This window comes from Lathamus discolor, chromosome 3 (assembly GCF_037157495.1).
Source record: "Lathamus discolor isolate bLatDis1 chromosome 3, bLatDis1.hap1, whole genome shotgun sequence".
NCBI classification, from domain to species: Eukaryota; Metazoa; Chordata; class Aves; order Psittaciformes; family Psittacidae; genus Lathamus; species Lathamus discolor.
The window spans coordinates 61,686,521-61,714,018 of NC_088886.1; the positions used below are offsets into that span (position 1 = coordinate 61,686,521).

The following is a 27,498-nucleotide window of genomic DNA, read 5'->3' on the forward strand; positions in this document are numbered from 1 at the left end:
CAGTAAAGTGTTGCTTATAGATTCTGACACAGCATGGCTGTGTACAAGACTGCTTTTAGAATGGTCCATAGAATTGGAATGTCTGCTTAAACTACAGTGCCAGACGGAAGGGGTCTCAGGTTGCACATCTTTCTTGTTAGGCTTTTTTAACTATTTAAGGTTTCATGTCCTTGAGGAGGTCTTGATTGTGTTGAAAGTAGATAGATCTGCAGAGAGAGATCATGTCATCAGTTAAAAAGTAATCCCAGGGTTCAGGATTTTGACACTTAAGAAATGGGAAGCAAAAGATAAAGGCAAAGTCTTCAGAGCTGTGGAGTAGCCATTCGGCACCAGCAGGTCTCACTGTCATCAGAGGATGCTGTATTTGCAGTGCAGTCTTAGGGATTTAGGAAATGCATCCACGAGCACCGTGATCAGAAAAGCACAAGGAGGGATTTTTCCTCTCTTCATCCTGCATTTCCTTTTCCTGCTCCTGGCATTAGTTCTAGGCTTATCAGTGCTGATGTGGGACCCAGGGAGCAGAATCAGACTGCAGTATCCGGCATACCCTCCTTGTCCTGCTCCTGCTGCCAAGTGGGTTGGGATTCAGAGGACACGGGGGTTAATCTGTGCACTGTGATTTTCAGGGGGGCAAACTGAGAAAGCCATGCAGTGCACTCTGATCCCTCTTTCTGCTGGTGTATTGCTCAGTCCAGGGTCTTGGAATTTTATACTTTGTTAATATTTCACAAGGCCCTGCTGGTCTCTAATGCCCTGTGAGGCTACCACAATTTCCAATTCAGCTCTGTGTTAGGAAGAAACTAGTGTTCTTCATTGCTGTGCACTCATGTTGTGGACTTGACTCTTTCGGCTGCATTTTGACACAGGGTTTTGGTCTGCAGTGCTTTTGTTTGTAAGATTGCTCAGAAGCAGAACGGACATGGTGGAAAGTGCATCTGAACCTCGGAGCTTTGAACAGAGCCTCCTCTTTTAAATGTGTCATAGTTTATTTCTTTTTCAGGTGTCTGTCTTAAGGAGAAAATTCCCATAAAGTGAGAGAGTTTGCACTGTAGGATAAATAACCTCCCTGGCTTGGCCAGTTGCAGACTCTTGTCTTCATTTTAAAGGGGGAGGTTTGAATATAAAGTATTTGATTTAAAGATTTTTTTATGAGATCTTAACGGATGACATCTCTTATTTACACACAAGAGACTTGACTCCCTAAAAAGCTGCCTGGATATGTAAATCTACGAGCCAGATATACATAAACCAGATTTTTTGGACTGAAAACCCAAGTAAATGTACCTATTACAACAGAAAGACCCCTTTGAGTCCTCTAAAAGCTTTTTTGGTGTATGGCTTCAGTGTATGTTTATGGGGTTTTTTTTAAACAAATGGAGCCAAATCCAGGTTTAGTATAATTCTTTATATGTGTGTATATATATTTGTAACCCTAGCTTTCACCCAAAATTAGGGATAGATGCACTACCCTTGTGCTAACGTGAGCTGCATTGAAGGAGATCACTTTTGCTTTACCATAGCTATTTCCATAGCAGGAACAAAAGTGGCCTCCATTAGGAAGAGGCATCTGAAGATGTCTACAATGAAGTGAAATGTTTGCCTTCTCTTTTGACTCCAGGCTCCAGACTTGGCACAGGGATGGGTCTCTGAAAATCTCACCTTCCAGCAGCCTTCCCAGGCTCCAGCTCCCCTGGAAGGGCCCAGGGCATGAAAGCCATGAGGAGCTGCAGGAAGCTGAGGGCTTCATTCAGTGCCTTCCTTTCCCAAGCCTCATGGGTGTAGCCAAGCTAAGTGAGGGGCTTGAGCAAAACTGCTCTGAAGTTGCATGTGAGCATTTGAACCCACTGTGTTTCTTATGCTGGGACAAGGCTGTAGTTATTTGAAAGTGGCCAAATAGATTTTTATCAAGGTTTGGTTTTAATAAAGTTATTTCCTTGCTGACAGGCAGGTTTTAACCTTCTGGAAAGAGGAGTTTGTAATAGAAATGTTGACACAACCTCCCTCTAGGGGTGCAGTTGCATTGCTGCAATAATAGCATGTGGGCAATACAGTAATAGGGCACTGACCCATAACTGACAAGAAGCAAGGCTCCAACTGCATTATAAAGGTCATTCTCTTACTTGTGGAAATGAAGTGTATGTTTTTGCTCTACTTCCTGAATGTTCTGTTCTCTTGTCCTTCTCCCACCCCAAATCCGAATACTTTATATTTTTAATTCACTAGAGTGTTGAAATTTTTAAGGTTATTTAAAAGAATATATATAAAATCAAATAGACGGATTAACCATGGCTCTTTTATCACCTAATCTGTGTTCAGCAAAGGCCACACAACCCAAGAAGGAAAGCCATTTCTGCAGTTTCACCCAAGTTAGCTAAGGGTAGTCTTAAGGTTTGTCTGAACTACCCCAGTCTGCAGTGGTACTAATGGAGCATGGTGCGAGCCAAATGCAAGGAGGAAATGGCTTGTGTCCACGTGATATCTGTTGTCCTCTTCCATAGTATGTGGTAGGCCTGAAGCTATGCAAACTGTGAGCATAGGAACTGAAAACCATTGGAACTCTTTATGTACAGCCTATCCCAAAGAAAAGTGACCTTCAGTGATTCTCTTCTTAGAACCGTTCCTTTTCAAATGTTTGGGAAAGAGCAAGTACACACAGCAGAGACCAAGCGAAGGGGCTGAGTGCTGCAGTCTGCCTGCATGGCACCATCAAAGTGCCTTCTAGTATCTGAGAACGGGAACCACAATAGCTGATGTCATGAGACTGATTAAAACTAACTGCCCTGCCTGTGAGGTAGAGCATTAATTGAAAATGTGTAATTTGTACAATAGGCAGTAGTTAATTATCTGCTTCTTTGAACTGCTTGGTGTTTGGGATGGCTCTGCCTATGGGGACCAGAGACATGAAACAAAAGACACAGGCAGTTTGAATGGGGAATTGATACCATTTAAATGACTAGGAGCTGTTGAAAAAAAAAAAAATGACCCCATCTGTTAAATTCTTAATGTAATTTTAAATCGAGTTTATAGTAATTCTAGTTGAGGTGCAGTTGCCCTTTACAGAGATGTTGTCACTAGGCTGCACAAGATGGCCACCTTAATTTATGCTAAGCATCGGTATTAAAACCTGTTACTTGCTCTGTAAACAAATTCTTATCAAGTGAGCTAAGGAAAAATCATTTTCACTTAGTTACGGTATAGGCATTTAGTCAAAGATAAGCATTTCTGACTTAACCCAGTAGAGAGCAGTGGTGTGTATACGCACCAGCCACATTATGATAACATTAACATTTAATACATAAAGCCTTGGTTTCTTCATTTGAAGGGCTTGAGGTTTTTATCCTCCCCTGTTTCGTTTTGCTATAATACATAGTTTACAGGCACAAACACATAGACACCGATGCATACAAATTTAGTAAAATGCTCTGTTTATTGGAATTCATAACCCAATTCTTCTCTATTTTCATCTATCAGTGATAACCACATGATTGCTGCTGAGAGAAAATGTAAAATATCTGATAAACTTTATCATCATTAGATTCCAAGGATAAAAGCACAAATATTTGACTTAAACATTTATTTACTTCCTAATTCTAAGGTAATTTTTCTGTATATCTCTCTGTCTCTGCCTACACAGTGAGTAAAGTGTTCATCCATTGTTACCATTGTTAAGATCAGCACACAGTTAATCACAGAAAATTGTTTTATATTGTATGCAAAAGATTATTAATGCCTTACTGTGTAAAAGCTTACCTAAGCTGATGTTCTCAAAACTGAAACATTTAATCACATTTGTCATATTTAGCTTTTTTTGCTGAATATACAAGACTGTGTTACACTAATTAAAACTGTGCAACAAAGAACACACTGGGAATATACTGATGAAGAAGACAGATTCACAGAGAGTGACTTCGGTGGAAATGGTCTAAACAGTGTTTTTTTGGTAAAGGAAGAAAGATCAGTCCAAAGCAGAAACTCTGTATCTAAGGTCCTTAAAATGTCTTAGTAGTTTGAAGTCTATATCGGACCTGGAACTGAACAGGAACTACTAATATACATCCAAAATCTCCAGAGATTTTGGCCAATGGCAGCGTGTTTCACATGAAACAGCTGGTCTAAGGTGTTCAAATACCATAGTGATGAGTAATGTGTGAGCATGTGGGGAACTTGATGAGTCTTGTGAAATTTCTATTATGAAGGAAAGCTTGAAATGGCAACCTATGAGTTCCTTTACATCTGCAGCTGGGCTCTTCTACTGCTTCACCCTCAAACCCAGCCTTACAGGAGAGAAGACTCTGCTCTGTCAGCGCTGTTGTTCAGCGGCCGGAGCAGGGTACAGCAGCCACATCCGGCAGTCCTCACTGTCTTCCCATGGAAGGTTACACTGCTCACTCTCTGTTGTGTTGCTGCTGGGTGTTCAGTTTCCTGGGCTGGGTGGTGCTCAGTACAAAGCCAAGCCAAACAGAGTTTGTGTTGCCTGTTGGGGAAGGACGGTGAGAAAAGAGCCAGAGGTGCTTTTTCCAGCTCCTTTGCTTGAGTCAGATACGATGTTTCAAGGGTTTATTGGATCCTGGATGTTTCTGTATTTGTTTTAATTGGGAGACTTGGTTGCTGGTCTCTGCTCCTTGAGGTGCCTGTTTCTGTTTGAGCAGTGTCTCTGAACTGCCCATTCCTGGAGGAGCAGGAAGCTGGGGCTGGCAGGGGAGCACACTGCCCACAGGCTGCACAGCCTGGCCAGCTTCACATGGTGCGTGGGATGGTGTTATTGGTGCCGAAACAGCACCAGGACAGGGCAGTGAGGTCCTGCCACTCACCGTGCCTCTGCAGAGCCATGACAGAAGACATTGAGTTACTGACTTCTTATATCCATGATCATTTGGGCCCACTGTGATAGTACGTGTTCCCTTTCCCGCTGCTGGGTACGGGTGTTGGTGCACTGATCAGCTTATACTCTGCCAGGAAGAGAGAATGCTTATTTTTAGTGTAGAGTCATGGCTACATAGAGGTCAACGGAGAAATGAGAATCAGCAGCCAGCATTCAAGTGGAAGCTTAAGAGTGGTGGCGTTAGTAGGCTGTTCTTCAAACATAATGTGCTGTAGGGTCACCGAATGCAAAGTTACCTAGGATTGAGTAATGCCATCTGTGTGTATGGAAAGGGGAACTGTGCTCAGGAAAATACCTATTCAGAAGTTTAGGCACTGAGCCTGACCTCTAGGAAGCCAAAGTGGCTGCTGCAGTGCTTACTGTATAAACAGGGTAGGAGTGAGCAGTAAGGGGGAGATTTTACTTTTGTGCTCATTCTTATGAAGCTACATTTTGGTGTTCCTATTTTAATAAGGAGGTTAAAAGCAAAATAACACTACTGGCTTGTTAGGGACTGGACAAAATGTTTTACAATGAGTGGGGCTTCATAAAATCAGCATATCACAAAGATGATTGAGAGATAACGGTACAATATATGTTCTAGGAAAGAAACAAAACATTTCCAGGTATTACACTGTGTAAGCTAGTAGAAAAGGGCATAACAAGGACCAGTGACTTCCTAGACAAAGCATGACATCCTAATTACAAATAGGGGCTGTAGTTTCCATGCTGAAAGTGATTAGTCACTGGGAGAGGGTACAACAGGAAGGATGACACTCTGTAACCCTTGATTTCTGTTGCAGAAAACATCCAACACCCAGCAAGCAGTGCCATTCAAATGCAGTTAGCATCTCCCCAAGCTCACCTTGATCAGAGGGGCTGACATCTGCCTCTTTCATTTACCTGTTTAGAATTTCCCAAGCTGTTAATGGCAGCTTGTGCTTGTGACACAGCAGAAGAGCACTGAAATATGTTACTAAAAGTTCTTGTGAGTTTTCCCAGTCTTAACTCCATGTAATTCTGGCACTTAACATCTCTGAAAAGATTAAAAGGTTGGGTTGCCTGTAAGGTTCCAGGTTAAAGGAACTTTGATTTCCACGATGACATTCTGTTTCTTTGCAACTGGATTTGTTTTCTGCATGAAAATAGGAAAATCTTAAAGATAATATGGGTGATTGTCTGTGGCAATGAAACCTGCTGTGAAGTTCCCACCCTGCAGGATGAAGTTCCTGTTCTTTCTTGTATCAGTAGGTAATACGCTTATTAAAATGTTACATCAAAATGAGAATAAACATTGCCTGGGAAAAGCCACATCAGTTCACTGTGAGAATGGCCCTGGTTTGGAGTTTGTTATGAGCATTTGACTTGGCAAATAATGTTCTGATTTTTTTTTTTTATCCCTTGGAACTGTCTGTGGGAGGTTTAGTTTGTTTTTTCTTCTCTGCTCTTCTGTTCCAAGCTGACATTTTTGCAGCTCTACTCTGGTGCGCTATATTAGCTCTGCTTCTCTTTGCTCCGATATATTTTGCTAGGGATAGACATGCATATTTAATAACTTAGGAGAAGGATTCATTCTAGATGCCATAGAATTGGATTATCATCCCATTAGGCATGAGGCCTCATGTAACCAGGGACACTTAACTTTTGACCTCTGTGAGAAAGATCATTTAATTTAACTGCTCTTTGTATACAGCTAAACCAGGTGAATCTGGGAAATTCTCAGCTCAGTTTTATGTTTGTTTAACAAATCAGGAAGGGCTTTTAGCTGGAACAGTTGTGATTTTCATCTCTTTTGATACTATCCTAATACTTCCTCAAATCCCTACCTAAGATTTATGTCCAGTATATGGGAAAAATTGCAAGGAGATAGATTAGATAGATAACACTCAACTATATGATATGCCTAGATGTTTATCAAAGCTCTATAATGACCATATAAACCCAGACGATAACACAGATTTGGCTATGGCTCAATCCTTAAATTTAAAATGAAAATGTCATTTGAAACCCAAATGAAAGAACGCATTTAGCCACAGTTTAACAGTACACAGCAGGTTTGCGGTGTATGTGGGTGGTACGTGAGAGTTTCAGACCTCTCTCTCTGCACAGCACATACACAGTGGGCAGTCCCAGCCCGCTAAGCCTGTGTGAGTACAAGCAGCACGGATGGGCACAGACCACTCATCCAAGTGTGTGAAATACGTCAGCAACTGCCTAGAAAAGCCTACAGGTTAGCTGACAAGTTGCAGAGTTTTGTTAACAGCAGTTATTCGAATCATTACTCAACAATAGCCAAGAACGTGGCTAGCTTCATTTGCAAGATCCAGGTTTCCTTTGAGAGGATGGAGAAGGAAAGGGAAGAGACAAAGTGACAAGCAAATTTATTTCTGCCATCTTGGTATGTTTGTTTACAGATTTACCGGAAGTGCAAAGAATTTTCTCAATGTCTTAAGCACAAGCTTGGCTTTAGTAAACAAGTTATCTCATTGTGGATAGCAGTGTGGTCCAAAATCCCATACATTAGTTTCAAAATCTGTGTAGATCTTTGTGGAAAGAGGTACATTTCTTCAGTTCCCTACAACTGTTTAATGTGCATTAAATGCATTGTGTATCTCAATGGAAGGCATCACATTTGTGAATTATTTACATCTGTTTCCTGAGGAATTTGGGCTTGCTTTTCTCACTGCAGCAGTAGCTTTCTGGTAGCATGCTGTTTCATCTAGTAAGGTATCTAGGTACGTTTTCTCTGGGATATGTAGTGTAGACCATAGCTTCACTTTTACACGTACATCTGAATAAGTAAATGCCAAATGCAGTTCATATGGCCTGTTAAATTGTTTTTGCTCTTACAAAATGAATGGGAGCCCCATGTACCAGATAATTATTAGTGCATTCTTCCATCTGAGAGACTAATAAAAATGTCCTGGAAGATTTTCCAAGGGAGAACTTCCTTATACATGGATATGCTCTTCTTCAATAATGAACTTCCCTGTGAAGTCCAGATACTTATACCTCAAAGTACTTGATTTGGAAGCTGGAGCTAGCAGCAGAAGACATGTTGTAAGTGGCTATAGGAAGAAGTCAATCTGTCCTTTAAAATGCCTTTAGAAAACATTTACTTAACCATATTTACAACTTTTAATGTGTGAATAATCAGAATGTGCATTATTTTGCCTCTTTTCATTTCCGTAGATGCTTCACTTCATGGTTACTTCCATTGTTACCCATTTGTTGGTGGTTGAATGAAATTGTGTGAAGACTTTCCCATTCATCCAGCCTGTAGCCTCCAGTCCAAGCCATTATTAAATGTTGTTCAGATGTTTTCAGGTATGATGAATTCAATTGAAATTAATCCCTAGAATATAATTTGTCAATTGGAGTAAAAGCTTCTGCAAAGTATTGTTTTATTTCTCTGGTATATGAAGGGTTTTTTTGGTTGAATATTGAAAATTCAAACCAAGAGAATTTGGAAATAATTTGACTTTTTTATAACAAATGAAACAGAGTTTCAGTCTTCTATAAGAATATCTCTCATAGTGCTACAGGACGTATGATCTTAATAGGTAGGCCAGTTAAAGCATTGAGCTTCTAGGTGCTTTACTTTTATTTTAAATACAAGCTAAACTTTATGGCCTTGATGCTACATTTATCTAACTTTTGGCAAACACGTGTCTTTGCAAGATTGCAGCGTGTGTTGGTAGAGCAATATAAATCTAGCTTACAAGGGGCATGTGGTGGTCTACACATCATCTTTCTTCTGTTCTCGCCAAGATCACCATGGCCTTAACTGAAAAGAAGCATGCTATGTAGAAATCTGGCCTGTGTAATGGCAAGGTTATAAACAAATGCAATAAACTGCCTTGTTTTAGCAGTAGAAGATGTATGAAAAGTCTTAGTTGTGATCATTTAGTCCAGACTCTAGCATGTATGCTTGTACCAGGTTCAAGAATTACAAATGCAGCATAAACATGATACAACAACCATAAGCTGGTAGGAGCTGCCAGCATGATTTATTCAGAACTTCTGGCTGTCCAGCCTCGGGTGACCCAGCATTATCACACCCTGAAATTAGGAGCATTGGGTTTGTAATTTGCCTGTGCTGGATCTTGGTTTTCACAACATTTACTTTACACAATAGTACTGCTTACAGATCTTTCATTTCTCTACAGAAATTAATTGCCTGTACTGCAATGATTTATAGTCAGACTGAACATGATTATTAATTTTCCTGATGATTGTACCAGTGGGCTACAACAAATCTACTCTTGATAGGACCAGCTTTGAAATGCTGTGAAAACTAAAATGTCCATAAGGTAATAACAACTAATTCTTACCTTAATCAACTTACACTTGAAAAGAATTTAATATAGGGCACTTGTGCCTTGTGGGGAAACTTGTTTGAAACCTACTGTAAGGTGCTGAGTTATTTATGAGAATAATTATACATTTGTTACTTGAGTTTGTACTGGGAATCAGGCTCTGAAATTAGACCAAAATACCATTAAAAATGAAGTTAGTGTTGTGTATGTTAGAAACTGCAGCACTGAGGTAACTAGTATTTAATAGAGAAAAGAGCAGCACTCATCAGGAAACCTTTAACAAAGAGCAGTGATTATTAGGTAATATTGAAGCTTATATTTTAGGCTTGTTTCTGCTTAGCGATGCTTTTGAGCTAGTTGAGCTAGGATCACCCCAGTGTTTCTCTGAGTTCCCTGATGATGGGGAGAAAGGATCCAGCTTAATGGGAAGGGGAAAGGTGGGCAATAGTGCACTGAGCACAAGGTTTAATGGACAGGCATGATTTCTTGTTGCCTGGTGAGGTGCAGCTTGGTGTGGAGACCAGCAGGGGATCCTGGTGGTGTCACTTCTAGCCTTGATTTGCTCTCTGACTTTGGGGAAGTCACTTCCTGTTTCTGGGCCTGGGTGTCTTTATCTGCAGAACAGTACTTTTTCCACTTGTAAAGCACTTTGATGTAAGGATGAAAAGTGCTGCCTAAGAGAGGAGTGGTGACTAATACTCAGGAGGGATGACAGGTGAATTTTGGTTGTAGGAACTTACGTGCATTGTGTGCGTGGTCTGTTTATTCTCTTCTAATTCTAGGCAAGCAGTCTGTGCAAAACACTATCCAGCCTGTAGGGGTTTGCAGGACCTTGCAGTTGGCTCCTGTTTACACAAGGTTTGCAAAGGGTTTGCAAATTTGCCTGCGATTCCTCTTACTGAATACAGGATTACAGAGCTTGGTTATGCTTTGGCTTCTTGCTGGGAGAACTTGAGAAGAATCACAGAGCATATATGACACAGTGTGATCAAATGCCAGAAATATTTTGTTCTTTTTTCTTTCCGTGATTAGTGACATTATGCAGTTATGCAAATAATCTGTTATTTATATCTAGACACATTATGCAGTTATGCAAATATTCCATAAATAATTAATATTTCCCACAGTTATTTGGGGGGAAATATTCCCCCAAAGCACGTAACATCAGCTGTTTAATATGCCGCATGTATTGTATACACTTCTAGTTGTGTCGTACCTCTGGTACCTGGCTCTGTGAGGGTCCTAAGCTCAGTGCACAGGCCAGTACCAGGGTTGTGGCTGATCGTATCAACTCAACTGTTCTTATGTATTAGCTGAGCTCCTCTTCTACTTTCTTTCCATCTGCTTTGTTTTGGTGTAACCAATGGCAGAAGGCACTGCAATCCTAGTGTTTGCTGCCGAGCACAAGGTAGGTGGTGAGCTCAAAGCAAATTACTCATACCAACTAGTTCTAAACATCTCGTTGAACTGCAGTTCAGAGCATGGTCAGGAACCTGCCCATGAACAGAAGAGACCTGGGTGCTCTCAGAGCACCTAAGATAGAGGCCTAGACCTTAGAAAGGTGGAAAACAGTGTCTTTTTGTTCTGGACTAGGCTGTAGAGGTGCCTAGCTGTGAGTGGGTGGCAGGAGGCTACTGAATCATCTTTAGTCACATAGTGATGTTATATGGGCACCCAGAGAAGGTTTTGAGGGATGTAGAAGTGGGAAAATAGCTGGATATAAGCCAAGCAAGCAAAGAGTTGTCTGTATTTTGCCTGATCAGCTTCTGATATGGACCATTGGGATGATGCTTGATTTTAACCAAAGTGGAATGTTGCTGTCAAAGCCCAGAGGAAATGTCTATTTCCTGCAAGGAAAAACAAATTGAAAAGAAGTCCTTACTGATAACTTTGTTTTTTACTTTAAAACCATTTTGAAAATGGTTACACAGTGACGGAGTCCCACCATTGCTTCCATATCCAATTCTTCCCTTTGAGGACTGGAGTATATAAGGAAATAACAGAGAAAAAGCAAGTACAGAAGTAGGAAAAGTACAATAAGTAAAAAGGAAGTAGTGATTAGATAAAGAGAATACCACACAAAGGAAAAGAAATGATAGATAGAAAGAGGCTGTGTGAAAAAGCAGAAGGGAAAGAGGAATAAGAGAAGCAAAACAAAATAGAGCCCAGAAGAAAAGCAGAGGTCATGACCAGTTGAGGAGAAGATTGCAGTGAAGGATAGAAAAGGCATGGCCAGAGAAATAAATGAATAAAGCCAGTATTTTGAAACTAGGGAGTAATTGTGACCAGAAAACCTGAAGAAGGAAAACCAGTGCCAGAATAGGTGGGGAGGAAGAAACTGAACAAAAAACGGGAGTGGAAAATGCAATAGAACATGTATTTTATGATGTATAAGATTGTGTTAAAATTTAGCATAAGTTTGGGGTGTTCATAAAACGTGCAACTGCTTCATGTAGATCATTGTTGCCCATGTTGCTCTTTGGCTGTATTGCCTTTTAAAGCAGGATGGATTTCTTGCCTTAAAGTCAATGAAAGTTTTCCCATTTATGGTAAATTTATCTGTCCAGCAGCTCTCTTCCTCTTGTCCCTCTTCCTTCATCCCTTCCTTCATACTTCAGTACTGTACTAGATGAATAGGCACCATAAAGAGTAGGACTCCTACAGCTTTCACATCAAATCCAGCTTCCCAGTGTTCACGAAAGGTTATCTATTGAGGCTCTGCGTATCTCCTGCTATCTAATGCAGAGTGAATGCTCTGTTTACATTTCTCATATATTTTCCAATCTGCATAAGTCACAGGACAGATTAATAGCCCTCCAAAAGTTTGACCTTCCATTCATTTTGTGTTAAGCCTCTGTCTGAGGGGATGCTGTGTATTTAATGGAGCCAAAATTCTTTTCCCATCATTTCCCAGTGAGAAAAGTGCAAGTCTGCATGCAACCCACTTTAGCAGCTGGCTTCCCTATATCTCATCTATAGAGTTAAGACCAGAGATGGCATGAAGCACTGAGATTGGCCCACACTCCTCCTTAAGATTATTGGGATGCATGCGTTTGAGCAAATCTTGCCTGATTTATGTTTCTGGGGGAAATCCAGATGAAATTCCCTGGTTATGATAAATACAAATTAAACCAGACAAATTATCTGACTTAGCTTTGAACTTTGGGGTTGATTCAAAACCCAAAGTAATGCCAGAGATGTATGAAGGGGAATGAAGCCTGTGTGAACAATAGAGTACAGTATTTATTGTATTTTAATTGCACTCCACCCAAACCACAGCTTTGTCACCAGCCGTGAAGGAGAAGGTAGAGCATGGGCTTTATGCTGTGCTCTGGTTTGTGCTTTCAAGCCAGTGCCACATAGGCGGGACAACAGCGTGTGAGGGCCATGTGTAGGCAGGGGCCACCAGGCACAGGGCACACCAGTCATGGCTTCACAGTCCCTAGAGGAAGATGCCAGTAGGGTGCACAGTGGCTGCAGCAGCCTGGCTTTTACACCCTGTGAAGAGATGCCTGCAGAGAAGTTGTTAAGCAGTTTCCATTGCCTCAGTGCCAGGACTGCTGCGAGGGGATGGAGGGCACCACGCACATCGTTCCTGCAGTGCAGGATGCTGACAGCCCAGCCTGAAGGAATCCAGTTCTTAAATTTTAGCTCTGGTATTTCTTGCCTTGTAAACAATAGCTAGTGTCTTGAGGAGAAGAGAGTATGAGAAGCAGCAAATCATTATATGTGGGTGATGGAAAGCTGGAGAATGTTGCGTTTAGTGGGGACTGCTAAGCACAGCTGCAGGCACTGAAAACATGTTGTCTCTTAGTTAGCTTGTACAATAAAAGGGAGTAGTCTGTACACACCACTGTGGCAAAAGTCATCATTTCTCTGTAGTCAGACGTGTCTCTAATGTGCATCAGAGTCCCAGGGACATTTAAAGCAGAGCTTTGTCCTGCTCTGAAAAGCTCAGGACTAAGCAAGAAGGGACAGAAGGACATTCCACATGTTCTGGAAAGGTGGTGTTTGTATTTTCCAGGGAATAGAGGAGCAGAGCATAGGACTCAAGATCTGTCTGTGACCAAGAAGGTTCACCCTTAAGAGAATCAGCTCTTCGCTGCTAGCTGGGCCAGGGGTTGCCATTCTTGAAGCTAAACAAGCTGGGCTGAAAGTGGAGGGATTTCTCTGAAGCTCATGAAAATTTGAATATTTGGAATACCAAATCTACCGTGTAAACTGTAAGTACTTTATTCTAAAGCTGTGCTTGTTATTTGTACTTTGTTAGGTCTTTTGGGTTGGAAGGGACCTTAAAGCTCCTCCAGTTCCAGTCCCCTGCCATGGACAGGGACACCTTCCACTAGAGCAGGTTTCTCCAAGCTCATGTGTCCAACCTGGCTTCAAACACTGCCAGGGATGGGGCAGCCTCAGCTTCTCTGGGCACCCTGTGCCAGTGCCTCAGCACCATCACAGGGAAGAAGCCATTGCCCCTTGTCGTGTCACTACAGGCCTTGTATAAAGTCCCTCTTCAGAGTTCTTTTAGGCTCTTTTAGCTATGGGAAAGCTGCTCCAAGGTCTCCCTGGAGCCTTTTCCAGGCTGAACAACCCCAACTCTGTCAGGCTGTCTTTATAGCAGAGGTGCTCCAGCCCTTGGGGTATCTTCATGCCCTTCTTCTGGGCCAAAAAGCTGAACTCAGTACTCCAGGGGGTCTCACCAGAGCAGAGTAGAGGGCAAGAATCCCCTTCCTCGGCCTGCTGGCCACACTGCTTTTGATGGCTGGCTTTCTGGGCTGCAAGAGCACATTGCCAGGTCATGCTCAGCTGTTCATCATCCAACATCCCCAAGTCTTTCCATCCCTATCTGTCTGCTCTGTCTGTATCAGTTAGGGATTAATCTTTCAATAGCTGAAGTTTGTCCGTTTGGTTTTGGTCATTTGTGGTTTGGATTTTGTTTGGTTTAGCTTTGTATGCTTTGGGAAGAATTACGGGTAATGCTGTTGAGTTTTATAATTACTTAAACTATAAAGGTCGTACAGAATATTTACTGATTTAGCATCCCAGGAGAAATAAAAATTGTGCTGGGGAAAAGCTGGATTTATCTGGAAGTTCTCTGCTATATTTTGTGCTCATTTTCCTTTTTCTTGTACTCTTTGTTAGAGATCTGATTTCTAGAACAGCTGAAATTTTCTCAAAATGAAAATATTTAAAGAAATCCACTAAGCATTGTCCTTGTTAGTTGGAAATAAATGCTTATTGATCAGAAATATTGATCTGGCACTTCAGATTAAAACAATACTTTGGTAGTGCAGTCAAAAGACTTTAAAGACTAAAGTAAAGATGTAACTTCCACTGGCTACCAAGTGATCGATTGTAACTGATACCACTGCCTTGGAACATCAGTTTACTGTGACATCTCTTATCTGCGCTGAAGAGTTTGCCCTCATTGCTTTGTGCATTATGTATAAATGATGTCAGCTTTAACATTTTTTAGGAACAACTTTCATTGTCCCCAGTGCATTTGCAGTGCTGAAGATTACTTATATTAAAGAATTTCTCAGCCAGAATGTAGTCATTAAGAGTAGTCTTCAATAGCTCCAGCCTACATCTGCTACTGCGTCTGTATAGCGTAGCCCAGAAATAAACAGCCTGTGGTAACTCTCAAGTAGATGTAATAGGCCAAGTTTTCTCCTCAGTTCCACCTTTATGACCTCATTCACTTCGGCAAAGGTGGGCAGGTGTGACCAGGCACTGAACTTGTCTCATACCCCCTCTACCAGAGCAAATACTTGCTAGTGGGAAAAAAAGGTCAGAGACATTATAAACAAACTCTGAAATATGATGAAGATTAGATGCAACGTTTCTACTATTACTGTTACAGGAAAGGGGGAAAAAGCCCCATTATCTGGATAACGTTAAGGAGCCTGGGAGCCTGTTGCCATCAGAATTTATTGGGGACTTGATGCAAAAGTAGACAAATGAGGTTGTTAAGCGACCCCTTAACTGGAGGCCATAAGAGTTTGTGCAGCCGTGTGTCATGCCTGCCTCTAAAAAGCAATGTGAAATGCTCTGAACTAAGAAATCCTTGTGCCTGGCTTTCAGAGCAGCAGTCCTGTGGCTGTTAAGAAAAAATATGTGCCTGCTGGGACTGATAATAGCAGATCATCATCACCTATCCCACTGCAATGCTGCTCAGTGCACTTTATTTCTTCAGCAAACAGGGAATGTGTATTTTGCTTTTGCATGAGGCTAGATTACAAGAACTACAATGCGTACATAGTAGTGTTGCAGCTCTTTTACTGCTAGCATGTATATCTACTAACACAATTATTACAAATAGATATACATCTACATAGAAAAATGTAAGTAGTGAATGAGTTAATTCACTTGCTTTTCCTTGTAAGTTAAATGTATCTGTCAGTACTGGGACATCTTGCTTAGACCAGTAATGGAGACAGAAACAGTGATTCTCTTTAGACATGAAAAATGAGAAGGGAAGTGTATTCAGGACACGATGAGAACCTGAATATTTTCTCTGGTGTGAAGTGGGTTTGATTGAGAGTCTTGAGGCCTAAGGAACCCCAGGGCAAAATTAACCTGAAAATGGAACCTCGTGCTTGTCTTCAAAATCCTAAACCAGGGTATTTCTTCCCTGCCTCAGCTCCTAAGTAGAAGTCATTCTCATATACTGCTCTGTTATTTAATGAACTTAGCAATGGCCAAGAGGAGGCCCACAGAGGATAGAGTGGCGATTCCCAAATCTCTTTGCGAAAGCAAACTGAACTCAGAGCACTTCTTTATTTTGTGGCAGTGGGAGCAGCTCCAGTTTTCAAAGTTGGAACTGGAAGGAGAATTTAACCCAGTGGGTCTGATTCTTCACACCAGACACTTCCCAGTGAAGTTGTGTCATCAGAATATTGTGATAAATGCCTGGAGAAGGAAATGCTACACATTTGCAGTATTTGCCAAGAAGTAAGACATGACTGACCAGTAAACACCTGTTGTGTTTCATTCAGGTTAAGAGGGATCTTTTCTGCTGTTCAGGCAGGACTTCCAATTAATGGATTTTCCCATGTTTTGATTGTCAGTTTAAGCCACCATTCCAGACATTCATGTGTTAACTGTCAGGGTTGTATAAATTTTAGTGAAGCCATATTATTTTTGCATGGCAACTATTAACAATATTTTCCCTCTTAATTTCACAAGGGATGCTGAGACTTTTAGAGTTTTCCCCTCTGCAAGAGGGGAATAATTTAGATTTTCTTCCATCCCCGTCACAAGTTGAACAGACGAACAAAACAGATTCTTCAGAGACAATTTTACACAGAGTTACATCCATCCAATTCAATTATAAATTAAATTGACTAACGAACCATAGCTCATTATGGGAATCAATTACTCAGAACTGTCTTTCGACCAAAAATGTGGAAAATAAAAAATAATGGTCATACTTCAATATACCAGATTGTCAGTGTTTGAAAGCTCTGTTTTTCTCTAGCTTGGCATAGACCATCGCCAAAAAGAACTGATAATCATTTGTTTTACTGCTTGTAGAGATGTTCCTGCTTTATGAAGACTAGTTAATTCTTGAGTTTGATATCTTTGGGACCAGCACCTCGGGCTTTTTTCAGATGACAGGCCAACACTGGAGTAATGTCATCGCATGAGAATCTTTCAGATCAACTTATGCAAATGTGTTATTAAAAGAAGCCGCATTTTAGCCCCTGGTGCAACCCAAACAATAGTAGTAGAAAATGCTAAGAGGTAGCATTGGAGGCATTTTCTTAATAAAATCATTCTTGTGACATAGTCGTAGTTGGCACACCCGTCTGGAGTGGTTTTAGCTGAAATGTGTAGAAAAAGTAAACGTAATAAAGGCAGAGAAAGGAGCCCTCTTAGTTTAAGACTGATGTGAAATGATGATGAAGGATTATTTAAAGTCCCAAAATAAAGCCCTTAGTCCAGAGGAACAGAGGCATACAGAATAGCTGGTTAGTATAGCTGGTAGGATCATTTGGATAAAGTATGTCAGCCTGGGCAGTGTTGAGGGCAGCACACACTGAAGCGAGTGGTGGGTTGCTGCAGCACAGCACGGAAGGACAGCTCCAGTATGCCTCCAAAGAATCAATCTGCTGGGAAGAGAGGAGAGCAGAGCTCCTCAGAGGCTTCACCAGTTCTCCTTCTGCCATAGCTTCCTGTTGGCTGGTATGTGGAGAAAAGCAAGTCAAGTAAAACACTTGTTACTGTTCATGTGTTAGACCCCCAGTCACTGCAGTCTCTTACAGCTAAGCATTTTCTTCATATAACTGAATGTATAGAATTCATCAAGATTAAATCAGGTTTTTTCACTAGTGTTTAGCTGTTACAAAACTTTGCAAATGAGATAATCCTAATCTGTGTGAAGTATGCTTCATTGCTCAGTTATCTAGGAAACAATTCCAACTGGCATGTTGTATAATATCTTGTTGCATCTTCTCCCTTTCCTTGCCTCCTGCAGGCAGGTGGGGGGGCTGCCTCTCTCATTAGGGCTGCTGTGCTCTCACAGAGGCACTTTTCATGAATGGAGCAGGTCTGACAGAGGCAGGCTGGAAATCAGGCAACCAGACTTACCCTGAGTTTGCTTGAGACTGAACCCTTCAAACTGGGGCTTAGCTGGGAAGCCTTCTAGTGAGGTCAGTGACTTGTGCCTTCCTTGCCACCGTCATTTCTTGTAATTGATCCCAATTTTAAAAGCATATTTCTAATACACTAAACATTAATATTTGCAGGAATATTTTACATGAGGGATGTGCTTACTCGGATACCAGTGTTATCAGGCAGCCAAGACTTTTCCCCCCAGTAATTCCTTTTCCCCACCGTACGCTTTTTGCTCTGAGTTGTAGACTGTGGGTTTGCAATGAGACCGGCACTGCAGCCTGGTGCTTCTTGGCAAACTCTGCCACTGCCACTCCTTTAGTAAGCAATTAGAGAAGCAGCCACAGCTCGGGGAGCATGAAAAGCTCTCCCATCCAAAGGCTGGACGCACACACCATTAATTAGGGGTGTGGAGCACGGGGTGCCCTCGGCTCTCGCCCTAGCCCCACCTGTTGCGGGCAGAGGGGCTGAGTGGGGGCCGCAGCCCCCCCGGCCTCTCGCTGGCCCCTGGGGAATGTGCACTAATTAGAATTGGTTGTCCCTCTGCAGTCCGGCTCCTGACACAAATTGCATTCTGCAGCTTTTTGTTCCACTCGAGTTCACACACAAAATAGCCCGTGCCGTGTTTGAAATGAAGCAAGGCAATATGAAAGGGGTTTATGTAATTGGTTAATATCCTTTAACGTTTTAACTAATATCCTTGGTGGTGGTTCCTTGGAAAGAAATGTGTTTGCTTTCGTCTTCTTTTGCTTAATAATTATATATGATCATACCGTGGGTGATTTTAATACGAGCTTGTTCAGGTGTCATTAAATCATTGTCGGGCTTGACTGCGTGTGTAAGGAAACAAGTGACCTTTAAAGATGATAGTTTGAAGTAGAAGCTCTGATAATAGGGAGCTGCAGAAGTACACAGGATGCAAGAAGAGAGAGACCTTTCACACTTATCAAGAGAATAACTTTATTGAATCATACAACCAATAAAGAGAAATTGTTTTTTAAGAAGTGGAAAGGGCAAGTGAAGGAGGTAAAGGTAATAGTCTGTTGATGAAAATATGGAGAAAGATAGACCTACAGGAAAAGCAGGGAAGTTTCACTGGTGGAAATGAGGAGCTCTGTGCACGGCAGAGGCTGACCGCATTAGTGCAGCTCAGCTGCCTGGTGGCGCATCCGACAGCCCAGGGCCAGTGATGACACCTTGAGTACCTGCCTGGGGAGGTGGTGCAATGGGTTACAAGCCTCTCACCAAGCACTGGGACTGGAGTGAACAGGATGATTAACCATCCTCGTGGGAATTCAGAGACAGACTCAAGAACTGCACCAGAGATTGAATCATGAGCAGCCCTAAACACTTTAGGGCGCTGCTGGATGATGAATCAGGTGTCCACCTCCACTACCCCCTGGGATGGCAGAACACGCAGATCAGACTGTCAGGAAGTCTTTCTGCCTTGATCTGGTGGTGGTTAGGTTTCAGAAGGGTCACCAAGGTTTAGAATATTCTCTTTGGTGTCCAAGAAGAAAGGGAAGAGTACAGAAGTTGCAGAAGTGGTAGAATTAAAGAGGTGAAATCCACATGAATGTAGTGTGGTCCTGGCTGGATTCTGTATCTCTTGTGTATATATGGGTATTTTGCAGCTTGTCTATTGGTGGCAATACAGATTTCTGAGTAAAAATAGTAGAAATGAACAGAAATGCTTTTCAGATGTTGGGGAGCTAATGGGCATGAGGGTTCCTGTCACCCCACTGATGAGCCCAGATATTTAGTGGATTTTTTAAACTCTGCTTCATGTGTATTTTTCCTTGCAAAAGTATATCCCAAGTGCCAGTGATGACTTTAACCCAAGTAAGTTATCAGTAACTGTTATTGCATATATATATATATATATGTATATATATCAAAGATATGAGGTTTTAAATTGCTAATTGCTGGCTTGGTCCTGATCCCTTGTACTGTGTGTATGGAAGAAGAGTAAATAAGCAATAGGCCCTTCCTTCTGTCTCTATTCATAATATATCTCTCAAATTTTCATTTTCTTCAAATGTATTCTGTCTAGTCTTTATTGGCATTACATTCCACATCCTGTTAATGCATCTAGATTCATTTATTAAGCTCTTGCTTAGTTGTGATCATGGTATTTTGCCAAACTCATGCATTCAAAACCTGTAATTCAGACACCCGAAAATTAGGAAACTAGCCTACATCATGAGGTTTGCATTAAGGGCTTTTTGGCTCTTTTTATCTCTTTAGTGGTCATATACAGTGTGTACACCCAGTGTGTGCGTGTTTTCAGTCATTTTTTTCAAACTTTCCTTTGTAACAAGGGTTAGAAATACAACTTCTTTTAATGGCAGCTGAACTTATCTTGCCACATGACTCCAGAAGCTCACCAAGTATCACAAGCCACATCAGATTTCAGTAAAATCCAGCTCCCTGAGCAGTCTGTGATTAGTCCTGTGTCTCATGCTCTGGTCTCTTTGTTTCTTGTTCTCAAATCAAGCGAGTACAGCCAGTATAAATAGCCCTCTATATGAACACCACATCCATTTCCATGTGGCTCTGTGTAATTTTGAAATCCACCTCCTATAGATCCATACTGCAGAAATCAACCCCTGGGATAGCATAGGGATGAACTTCGTATTTCATCTTTGAAGATCTGCTCCACTAATTTTAAAGCAGGGAGAAATACTGGCTTTTAACAATGATTATCTTTCTTTATTTACTAATCCTTGTCCCACAGATACTGCTTTATTGTCAATGAGTAAAAACAGATAATGCTATTTGGAATTTTATGCCACTTCAGCCTGCCACCCCTTTGTAACCTCTCATCAGGGAGATTAGACTGGGGTAGATGTCTGTGTACTGAGTAAATTCCTTTTGCTACAAGCAAACTAGGAGGTTAACCAAATGCTCAGTATTGGCACCAACTGCTGACCATGTTAGTCATTACCACTTGGGAAACACAACGTGTGTTACACTATCACAGCAGAGGTGCCAACTCAGTTAACTCCATCACTGCCATTCCACAAAGGGATGTATCAGCTGAAGCAGTTAAGTCGTCCAGCTTTGCTTGCCTGTTCTATCTTGTTAAAATACAATCCTGACCCCTCTGAAGAGTCAGCAGCAGCCCAGAAGTTTATGTACAGACAAACCCCAAAGAATTCTACTCGGGAGCAGTCAGGCTCTGCCAGTGCAGATCCCACAGGCAGCCAGTGAGTGTACTCGGGTCGCATGTGGTTCAGTCCCTCTGTTCCCAGTTCCCTCCTTGTCCTGATGGGAGATGCAACCCATGGAAAATACAGACCCATCTTAATGCAAGTAATTTTCCTGTTAGTGCCATATATCTTGTTTGCTGTTTCATAGACCTTGTCCCAGCAAGAGAATGTCAGTTTTGCTTGGGCAGTGCACTGTTGTAAAAGCTCTATCAGGCCTCCCCAGAGGTTGAACTCTGCTGGGCAGAAAGCAGGAATTGCAGTGCTGAAGCAGCTGGTTCAAAAACTATTCTAGTTAAGAATAGAAGTTGCTAAATGAAGCACAGAGCAGATGGTCTGATTCCAGCTTTAAAAGCATATGAAGAGCTCCCACTTGAATTCCTGCATTTTCTAGCCACAACCACATCTTATTTCTAAGTCACCTATTTGGGATATGGTAAAATTAAACCCAACACAGAGTCCTGGAGCACCAGTGTGTCACACTGCCACTGTGTGTTCTGCTTCTCCTCATCACACAATATAGAGAGAAAGGGGATCATTTTCAATGGGCAAGACACATTGTGGAATTTCATCAGTCACATTTAGTCCGTTTGTCCCCTGTTGGCCACCTCTGGGTTAGTGACTACTATAAACCATTCTGGTTTTGTCTTCTTCCTCCTCTTCCTCACCCTGGTTGAGTTTTTTGGTTGGTTGGGTGGGTTTTTCCCCCATATCTCATAATGTCATTAAAGAAACTTACACAGAAGAGAAAGGAGAAAGAAACCTGTATTTGGTCAAATGTGGTGCTCCAGTGTAGCTGACCTCCTGTGTGTGACCTTTGTGGCCTGGTTTTCAAGTAGATGGCCATTTTTTTTCCTGCAAAGCAAAGCATGCTGCTGGAAGGAGAATAACATCATTTTTCAGAATTGTATGAATTTGTAATTCATAATAGGCAACGGCAATTTAGGGAAATAGTTTTCTGCTCCTGACACTGCTGTCAAAATAGATGTGGGGAAGATAATTATAGTAATTAACAAAATAGTTAATTGCACTTTGTCATAAGATAAGGTTTAATTTGATTTCTGATTAGGAGTAGATCAATACCAAATATCTCACTGTGCATGTCTGATTGTTACTACAGGGCTAGACCAAAAGTCGTGCACCAGTTTTCCAAATCATGCAAAGCAATGTGACAATATGACCTCAACAGCCAGATGTTCTGCAGTTCCCATCCTTGAATGTGCATCTTCACCCCCATAGTTTGCATCTTAGGCTGTTCTCCAGGACTTAGCATCCTGTTGCATCTGGGATACTTTGGATGAGAGATGCTAAAGAGCGTGAACATCCTCAGTGGAAAGTAACATCCTCAGAGAGTCTGTATGGGGAAATGCAGCAAACCTGGCCAGTTACAACAGTGCAGTATAGAAGGAAAAAGGTCCCTCTATGAATGGGTGACTAAAAAGGAGACTCAGAAAGTGTGGTTATTGAGTGGTCATTGAGAGTATCCCAGAGCAACATTTATAAGGGTTTTTCTCCTCAGCCCTGTGCAATATATGCTTAGCCTGAAAGGAGGTTTCCAACACTGGGAAAGCATCTCAGGAAAAATCTGCATACGCAAAGAAATTTCACTCAGAAATACAGCCCTAAATGCAAGGAACTGATCTACTTCCTTATCTTTTGCAGGATAAAAAGGTTAAAAGTAAAGATGAAAGGAAAATGTTGTGACTGTGTTAGGTGACATGAAGTTGATCTAATCTATTGTGTTGCGAACGAAGTCTACTGTCTTCTATCAGCCTGTCCTCTGCATTCCACAGTTCCCAACAAGAAGAGGCAGTTAGTCTTTCTCCTCGATTTTATCAGTGATCATAAAGAGCAGGATCTAGCAAATCATGTAATCTTTTGTATGAGAATCAACTCTCATAGCCTAGTAATTCTGTCCCATGTGTTAGCAGAATATAGATTGGGGAAGTACAATTTCTCAAGGGCAAAATACAGACTTCTGAAAGCACCTCAGTGACTCCGGGTCTGGATTCCATTGAAAACCAAAGATATTTATGCTCCTAATACTCTTACATTTTGGACTTTAAATTTCTAAGTCATATGAGTGCTTTTTGAAATGGATACTGCCATAAGCCCAATTCTCCTGCTACAACCTATACAGACTCTTTGCCTGATTACAGATTGGTTCCAGTAAATTGAATTTGAAATGTGTCATTTTTACATTTGCTGACATTCCTGGGTCAGCTAATGGTGGTGTGTCATTGGCATTCCAGGCAACTGCTAGGAGATAGCCTGTAAGTTGTTCTGGACAGCTGGGGAAAAGCATTGACCCTCGCTGTTGCGTGCTCCATCCAACTCAGGGTGGCTGATCAGGTCCTGTGCAGTGCAGGGTGTGTGAGCATAGTACAGTTCACAGCCAAAGTATGGCATGGTGAGCCTCAGGAAGGCAGAACGAGTATTCATATAGTCTGTGCAGAGCATCCCAGCTCAGGTATGTGATGCGGTACAGTAGCTGAGAGGTTCACTGCAGTTTTGATGAAAAAAGATGCATGATTTTCCTTTTGTTACTCCTTTTGTCCCCTTTAGATATATTTTACCCCCCATGCATTCCATTTCCTTAAAGCACAGTTCTCACATAGACCATGATCCTAAGTGTGATCTGATCTGAGGCTTAAACCAGGCCATCAAGCCAGCAGGCAGCTGTCACAAGGGGTGTTCCCTCCCACTGACAGCCTGCCCCCCTGCCACCTCCCCTGGGTGGCTGCACAGCTGAGACAGGGAGAGCCTCTGATCTTGCTGGAAACCAACCCAGCCCACAGGAAAGGTTTCTCTCCAGCCATGTCAGTGCCTTCATCAAGGCCAGGCATGGTAAGGTGGGCACTTGTGTCAGCATCACCCAGGCAGGGAAGAGAAGATGTACAGGTCTTTGGGGGAGGACATTACTGCCTCAGTTTACAGTGATTGGTAGTCTCTACCCAGCCAAGCTGCATTCTCTTTTAGCACCAAAAGGGCTGCTAATACACTTTTCATTCTTTCCAAAAATTGAAACTTGAACTTTAGAGAAAACCCACTGTTATTACAACCAAAGTTTTTCTAATTGAATGCTGACTGAGCATATAGATAAAGAAACATTATAGTTGGAGGCAAATAGTAGGGGTAACAGGGACAAAAATGTGTTTACATAGGCAAGATGTATGTGCACATGGGTAGTTCAAAGTCAGTAGAAATGCTTTCTTTTGGAATAAGTAGCAGGAGCATTGAATTCAGTGTGAGGTTTGACATTGACTGCAGCAGGTGATGTATCTGAGCAATTGATCCTGTGGAACAACAGGTAGTAGTCGAAGTTGGGGGAGTTTCAATGCAGTTCTGCAACTGTAGAATTTTACATCATTCAGCACCTCCTAGAAAATAGCAGGAAAACCAGGCTTTCGTTTCCTTGAGGTAACATTTGTTTTGTGATCTTCCTGATTTTCACAGATATACTTCCAAACCAGAACCTCTTTCTGAATCAGTAAACAGCATGCAAGAACAGTACACCCTTGTGGAGCATTAATCCTGAAGTCTAATGATGGCAATGCAGAGCGACTCAATGGGGACTATAGCTTGTCAGTATGCTTGGCCTTCATTATCAGAGCTTTTCAGCTGTAGATACCGGGGTGGCAAGCTGAAGGGACACAGATGCTTGCTGTCAGGTTGTGGGTTTATGGATCCCCTCTGTTGTTCCTGACATTAGGGAAGGAAGTTGTGTCCATTCTCCTTGCTAAAGTTCTCAGCTGTTTACCATACTGCACTGGGTTTCTAAAAACCCAGCATGTTTCCAGCAAGATCTCCAAACTAGCTTGTCCAGTGTAGGTATGATAGCTAAAAGTAATAAAAAGAAGCATGACAAGTTTCTAACCAGAGATACAATGTGATCATCCCAAAGCAATGAACCACACAAAGCAGGAACTCTGCCACTGCCTTTAGGCCCAGCTGGCTGCAGAGCATAGGAGGCCTTAGTAACGGCGCTGTGATGCTATTCCAGCATGCAATAGGGCTTAAATGGTAAACAGAGAACAAGGAGAACTTCCTTTCCCCTTCTGTCCTCTCCCCAGATGTACGGTGTTAGGTTACTTAATTAATTTTAACAAGGGAATGACATTCCCCCTCCATTTGTTCCTTGTCTTGAAAGGATGCAATGTACAAATATCAGTTTCAGCATATGATCCCCCGCCAAAAAGAATGCTGGCTAGATCCTGCCAAAACCAGTGGCAAAATCTCTTCTCTGAAAAGAACTGGGATTGGTCTTTGGAAAGAAATAGTACAGTTGTGGAGAACTCTAATTAATCTATGAGGTACTCAGTGTCTGCAAAGTTGTTCTTGGAAACTAAGATCTGGGCACCTTTGCAGAGAGGTGCTATTTATATCTTTGTATGCCTCTGCACGCAATAAAAGGCAGCATAAAAACATATAATTAGAGCAGCTCCTAATTGGAATGGCAGGAATTAGGAGAGGAGGATAACAGCTGAAGTAAAAAAGCACAGGGACAAAAGCACAGTGCTCTGCAGTACACCATAAAAAGAATGCTAGTGCTAGAGTAAACTCCTATGCTGAAGTGGCTGCTTAAAACGGATGGCCAAACAAAGGGCAATTGAAGTGAGTAAATGAAAGGAGACCTTGCAAGCTACAACATAGCAAAATAAGAAATCCTCTGCGAACTGTACTGCTTTTCAAGGAGGGCAAGGGGGCTGATAAGTTTATTTACACTTTTAAAAAGCACTGCCAATCCCAATTTATCAGTTACTGTCTTGTGACAATTTATTTATTGTTCACCGTTAGAAGCTAGAAGTTACATAGGAAGCATGATTGGTGATAGCTTCTCTATTGCAATATGGTATAATAGAGATAACACAGTGCCCAAAAGCTCTACAGCCGCCTTTTTGTCTGCTTTGTCTCTTTTCATTACTCTATCAGAATCTTCATTTAATATAATCCAAAAAAGCAAGGTAATTGCTTCACTTATCAGTTATCATCACACTCGCATACTTATCATGTCAAAATTATTTATGTGGATGGCCAGGTTGATCTTGCTGCATTTAGAAGCTTAAAATTTGAATAACTGTTCTGCCAGTTAGGTTATCAAAATTGCAGCATAAGCAATGAGTTCCTTCTTTCTGGATCTCCGAGGGAGAATAGGGAGCATCTCATTGCAGGGCGAGTTTACCCATGGCTGAACACCACTCCTAGAAGACTTTACAGCAGTTCTGTAGCCTGGCAGTGTGAGTGCTGGGGACAGGCTTTATTTGCTAGATGAACAGTAAATAAAAATGGCATGATATAAATAGAGACAATAGAGAGAGACATAAAGGGGCATTGTCGAGGTTGTCATAGGTCCCAAATTAAAATGATAATTTACAGTCCTGGGCAATTCTTTCTTGGTTTGTCCCTTCTTTTGAAACATGTTTCATAGCTCTTTTTCTATATCATTTTTATTTCTTTATGATTTCGGGAGGTGGTAACTCCCCTGTTTGAAAACCCCAGAGGCTGAAATAAAACAAAGCATGCAAGTTCGGGAAGTCACTTTAACAACTTTCCTTCTTTTTTTTAATAAAAAAGAAATTTCCTTCAGCCAAGCTCTTGGACACCTTCACAAAGAGAAAAGCCTATCACAGACACATCCAAATCATACCAAAGGGAATGTGCAGTATTTTCCAGCACAGGTGGTGAATTCGTGGCCTTTCATCATGTTACTCAGCCAGGAACCTCTTCATGCTAGTCTCTCATGGGCACGTTGCAGGCCACTGGGCATTGTGACATGCATGACTTCTCTGAAAATTTGCTATAGAAAGGGGACAGTTTGTTACTCACCATTTGTCATTCTCCTGATAATGACAGTCCCAAAGGGTTTGGCTTTTCAGTAAGTGAGCAGATTAGATCCCGAGTAGGTGAGGATGCCAGTCACTCACCCTGGAGACCACCACAAGACACCCAAATGGAAGAGACCTTGCGCAATTCACCACACGGAGTAGTTATCTGTGTGAAAACTAGTTTTCATCTGTATGAAAAAGGGAGGGGTGATTTACTATTAGAAAAGCCACACCCCATGTATAAATCCTTTACATAGAGAGAATGGCTAAGTTTGATGAGTTTTTAGTTTAAGGTGTTTTCTAGCCTGTGCTTTCCCAGGCTGGTTTTGCTGTTTTGCTTCTTATGTAGCAACGATTGTGCTGTTGGCAATGGCCAACCATTGGCACTGGGAGGACGGAGAGAGACAAACAGCCTTTAGCTCTGCATCAAGCCTTGTACCACTTTCAGCTGGCATTTATATTCTGGACAACCTGTTTGTCATATTACTCAGTTCTTAAGAAACTGCTTGGATCTGTCAAGAGACTCTAGGTGTCCCAGCATGTGAACAGCCTCCTGAGTCGCAGACAGAAAAGACAGATACAGCTCTTCAGTAGCTATTGCTGTGGGTTTTTGGCTGCGTATGAAACAATTCTCTATCACAACTCCCTTTGGCAGTAATTACGACAGCCTC

The 27,498-nt window shown here is 41.8% G+C and overlaps 1 long non-coding RNA gene across 1 annotated transcript in view; it reads left to right on the forward strand.

Annotated features, from left to right (window-relative positions):
* LOC136012368 (uncharacterized) overlaps window positions 1-27,498 on the forward strand; it is a 126,080-nt gene that overhangs the window by 28,627 nt on the left and 69,955 nt on the right. The window contains exons 2-3 of the long non-coding RNA XR_010611684.1: window positions 8,054-8,188; window positions 13,205-13,403. This is a non-coding gene — a long non-coding RNA (uncharacterized LOC136012368). The remainder of the gene's footprint in view (window positions 1-8,053; window positions 8,189-13,204; window positions 13,404-27,498) is intronic.